Source organism: Charadrius vociferus, unplaced genomic scaffold (assembly GCF_000708025.1).
Source record: "Charadrius vociferus isolate BGI_N301 unplaced genomic scaffold, ASM70802v2 scaffold793, whole genome shotgun sequence".
NCBI lineage: Eukaryota > Metazoa > Chordata > Aves > Charadriiformes > Charadriidae > Charadrius > Charadrius vociferus.
In genome coordinates this window covers 1058692-1063784 of record NW_009647833.1, presented here as the reverse complement: position 1 = coordinate 1063784, position 5093 = coordinate 1058692, and positions in this window count along the sequence as shown.

Below are 5093 nucleotides of genomic sequence, written 5' to 3'. Positions count from 1 at the left end.
ACAGCATTCATTGATATCTTATGCTCCTGCCTCGCAGATCTCACGGGGTTTCGTCCATCTCCAGCAGCTCGGCTGTCCCCCCCGGCCCGCGTACCCACGTCCACCAGCCGCAAGCCAAAAGAGGCAAGTCCTTTATTAAACATAGCAAAAAAAATTTATTTATCCCTCCCTAATGTCCTGAGGCGGGTTTCAGGCACTAACTGCCGACACCGCTGAAACAGAGTTCAAGGTGATGGGCAGCTTTTGGTCCAAAAAAAAGATCTTTCCCTTCAGATCTGGGGTGCGCCGGTGGGCGTTTCGATCGCAGCCCGTCCGGCTCAGATGCGGGAACGGGACTCCCCCCGCTGACTGCGCTGCGCTCCGGCAGCTCCGAACCCGGGGGCTTGGCACCCCCTCCTGGTGGGCGCCCGGACTGCCGCGCCGGGGGGCTGAGCTCCCCGGGGCTGCCCGGGGAGGAAAGCGATGGGGAAATAATTTACCCTTTACAGCTGAATTCACGGACAAAACGTCCGCGATGAAATGCCGCAGTTACGTCTGGGGCAGCGTTTGAGCTTCGGAGGGGTGGTGGTCTTTTTTCTTGCATTTAAAAATGTTGGGCTTGTTGTCCTGCAACTTGCAGGCAAGTTTTGAAGGGACAAAATCACACTCAGACTTGTTTTTCCCCAGTATCCCTGGGTTGCAGAAATATCTGAGTGTCACGTGCTGTGTCTCTTCTCATACTCTTTGAGGCATTTAGAAAAACAAAAGGGAAAAAAAAAGCATAAAGGGAAAAACAGAAATAGTGGTTTTAAACTGGATTTTTTTTTTAAACTTGGTTTTATTCAAGTATTTATGACACCATAAATGGCCAAGAATTTGGGAAAACCACTGTGAATTGGAGAAAGGTCATCTGAGGTGAGTCCCACACAACTGTGGTGATACCACCTGGATAGAGAAGGTAGGGATGATCCTGTTTTTTGTCAGTAAACCAGAATAATTCCAGAGTGGCCCAAAAGCTCTGCAGAAAAGGCTGTGAGGAACAGCCTGAAGCCGGGTCAGGGCAGGGGAGAAGCTGCAGAAACTGCTGTGAGGGCTTTTCTGTGTCCCATGTCTATGCTCCTGCTCAGTGCTCCGTCCCCGGAGCTCAGATGCCCAGAGATTGTCAGCAGCAGGTCACCAATGCAGCTCTTTCTGCTGGGTGTGAGGCTTTTTCTTTTTTTTTTTTTTTCCGTTTTGTTCTGTGTTACACTTCAGGGTTCAGGTTTTTACCCACTGAGAGTCAGACAGAGCTCCCCCTCGCCCAACCACCGGGCGCAGAGGAACAAACCTTCCTCCTTGGGCAAGTGCTCAGGGGAAGGCGACAAGGGGGAATTGCAATGTTTTAATAAAATAATTTTCTTGGGCTTTTTTTTTTTTGTTTTGGTTTTGTTGCGTGTTTTTTTTCCCCAGGCTGGGACGTGGGAGAATTCCCTTCTTTGAAATCCTCAGCACAGATGAGGAGCCAGTACCAACCCTCCCGTTCCCATTAAGGCTAATGGACTGAGGTCAGCCACATCCAAATCTGCAATGAATTTTATGTGTACATGCAGCCACTTGTTTTCCCATTAAAAAAAAAAAAAAAAAAAAAAGAGAGAGAGAGAAAAATACAAGTCTGTAATTGAAGCTGCTGTGATTGCAGTTTTGGAGCACCCCTACTGTAATCGTATCAGTTGCATCTTCTCAATTTTACAGCTTCCCCAGCATCCTGTTGTGCACCATTACGTGTGTGTGCTGCATCTTTTCCACTCTCCCCCACCATTAATTCTTGGATTCTTAGTGACAGAATTTGTATTGCTTATTTTGTAAGTTCGTCTAAGATGTCTAATTATTTATTTCAAATAATATTCTATATTTTTTTGACGATGCTAACGGTAATGTTTAGAATATATGATTTTTAAGTTTGTAGTGTGTTTCTGTACAAAAGCATCTTTGACTCCTTATGTATTTTGGACATTAGTATTGATTCCAGAGTAAGATCTAGGCTGTTAAAGCCCACGGTCATATAGTTTTTATTATTTGTATTCCCAAAGTATCGAGAAGTCTCTATATAAGATAGAATCCCAACATTGAGTAAATACATGTAAATAAATTAATAGACTGTCCCAAAGATGTGAGAAATGGCAATGGCCTGTAACATGTTTTGTTACATTTATGTTTTCCTCAATGCTGTAATTGAGCAGAGCCATTACCTGTGATTAATTATCGGAGTCAAAGATGCCAAACTATCAACATCTTGTTCTGCTTTATTAATTCTGTCCAAACAAGAGCATCCCATTTAGATCTTTTAAAATATTAAAGTTTGTTTATGTTTCTAGCTATGGAGAGGGAAAAGCCACCAGGCAGTGAGGCTTTTTTTTTTCCTTTGAATGTTTTAATTTAAGGAGGTGCCTCCCAGCTTCCCTGATGTTGGCCAATCTATGTCCTGAAGTCATATTTCAACTGATTGCTCAGATAATTAATCTGTCACGTTCTGTTAAAAATTCCAGAACCTGATGTTACTCATGCTTCCAGTTCAGATCTCCAGGGTCCAAGGCTGAGTGACTGACTGTGGATCGGAGCTTCAGCCCTTCTGCACATTCCCCAAAAGGGGAGAAAATTTCAGTCCAGGATATGTAATTCATGCCAAACATACTTGTAGCTTGAGGTTTCATCAATTATCTAGAATCTGATGCAAAGATAATTGAATTATCCCAAAGACTTTGACAGGTTGGATGAGGTTTTTGGAAAAGGAGCTGCTCTTTGAAAATTAATTGCAACAGAGAAGGTCTTCCTCATTGACTGTGACAGGGGATGCCTACAATTTACCCACCCCAAAATCACACTGCCAGCTGGACAGGTTTCTGACAGCATCGCCTTACGGATGGTAGCGATTGTCACTGTGCAGCTGGTAGCGCAGCCTCGGGAGACTGCCTGTCCCAGCGTGAAAGCGTCCACTCTGCTTGAAGCAGATATGCATAGCTAAACAAACCCGTTAGAAAACATGCCTGCTTCTACCACCGCTCAGCCAGAGGAGCAGCATCGGTGGGGATCTATGGCCTTGGCGGAAGAAAAAAGATCAGCGTGTAAGGTCAGAAGGAGGGTCCAGAACACAGACCCCCTTGGGAATTTCATCACAAACTGGCTCAGCCAGCCTGGCAGACCAGGACTCTGTAATACATTGCGTCCCGCTTCAACTCCAACATATAAATTGAAATCTAAAGCTTGATCTGCAAAACAGACCCTTCAACCACACACAGCTACATGGAAATAAGGAGAAATGTCTGTGCAGTCTACTGGCGAATCAGTGGTATTAGGGCTGTCTTTATACTGCCAGTTATTATGCATGTTTGTAGAGGACTGAGCGCAAACTTTTTGGACAGATGTTAATTCAGTGTTCCCTGAGTCACACCCTTCTTTCAAATTCGCTCACCTTTTGAATATTTCAGTCTGTTACCAGCCTCTTAGGTTATGTGCCAATTAAATAATTCCATTCATCATGCGCAAAACATATATAATAGTTCATTATCCTCAAACCAGCCGCTGGGCACGCGTACAAAGATGTATCAAAGAGCATCAGTTAACAAAAATAATATCAAAAGAGAAAATGCAGTTGCTATAGGGTGTTGATCAGCTGCAACATCCTGCCCAAGAGATGGCTTCATCCCAGCCCTGAAAAGATCCCCATATACCTCTTATGCAATTTACAATTTATAAGTCTTAATTACTGAGTGTTTGCAAAGAGCTTTGGAACACTTGGATGAAAGATGTTGCAGAAATCTACGTAATGATTATTAATTACATAATTTTCTCGTGGCTCAAGCACCACCAGCAGGAACAGTTACATCGCAGAGGGATGACACTGCATTGATCCATCATGACATGGGGACGTAAGAGGAAGAACTGCAGCTGCCTCCTGCGGTCCCTGCCCCACCTGCAGGGCTTGTTTGGGGATTCTCATGGTGTTTTGCAGACTGGGCCCCATGGGACAAGGTCCTGGGGATCAAGCCCAAAAATGTTGTGGCTCAAAAAACCTTGACGAAGAATTGGGTTGAGTTACGTGTTTAGAAAGCCAATTCCTGTCCCGTATGGAGTGCCAAAACCCACAGGAGAGCGGACATGGTTTGTGGTTCTTCCATGCTCATCGTCACTGGTGTTTGTTGCTCTCAGCTGGCTCTCCAGCATTCGCAGCAATTTCCAAGGCATGAAGTTGTACGGTTTGCTGCACGGCTCAGGTGTAGCTGTGTGATTTTGGGAGAGCTGCTTTCTGGCGCCGTGCCTCAGTTTCCTCATACATAAACTAGAATTTATAATAATAGCCTTTATAAAGCGTTTGTAAAGCATTTGTATCATATACGACAAACATCCTTTGTAGCTGAGAAAAGAGAAGATTTGCCTCGGGAGGACAATTAAGAGGATTTTTGTGGCAGGATTCGGGGCGCAGACAGAACTGACGTATGAGACGCTCCAGCACCCATGCAGCGTCCCCGCATCCCGACGGGAGCCATGCTGCCCGGCAGGGTTTTCTGGTTACACTGCACCAATAACCGGGTAGTTTGCGATGGAGTGACGGCGCTGCAGGAAGCCGGGCCACATCTCCGCCACCACACGAACACACCCACCAGTGCCACCACGTACCCCAGGCGCAGGGGCGGCATTTGCCTGCAGGGACTGGGGCCTTGCTGAGAGAGGGACCCGTGGCTTGCGGCTGCCTCCATTGGGACTACGAAGCCCACACGCCCCATGCCGGTGCTCAGACAGAGGCGAAGTCTGTGGGGCTGCCACGTCTCCTCTGTCCCTGCCCCTGTGGCCAAAGAGGACATTTTGGGCCCACACCTCTGAGTTCTCCAGGATGGTTCACACGGCACCTTGGCTCTCGCTGGCCCTGCCATGCGCTCCCTCCAGTCCCTCGCTCGCTGTCGCCTGTCCTCAGGGCAGGCTGTCACCCTTCGCCCAGGAGACGTGCCCAAATCGCCGCGGAGCGTCCCCAAAACGCCTCCTCTAGGCCCTCCTGCCCTCATCCAAGATGGCCGACCGCGCCTCACTCCGCCCGGCGTCCCAGCCCTGATCAAAGATGGCCACAACCCCTCCCACCCACC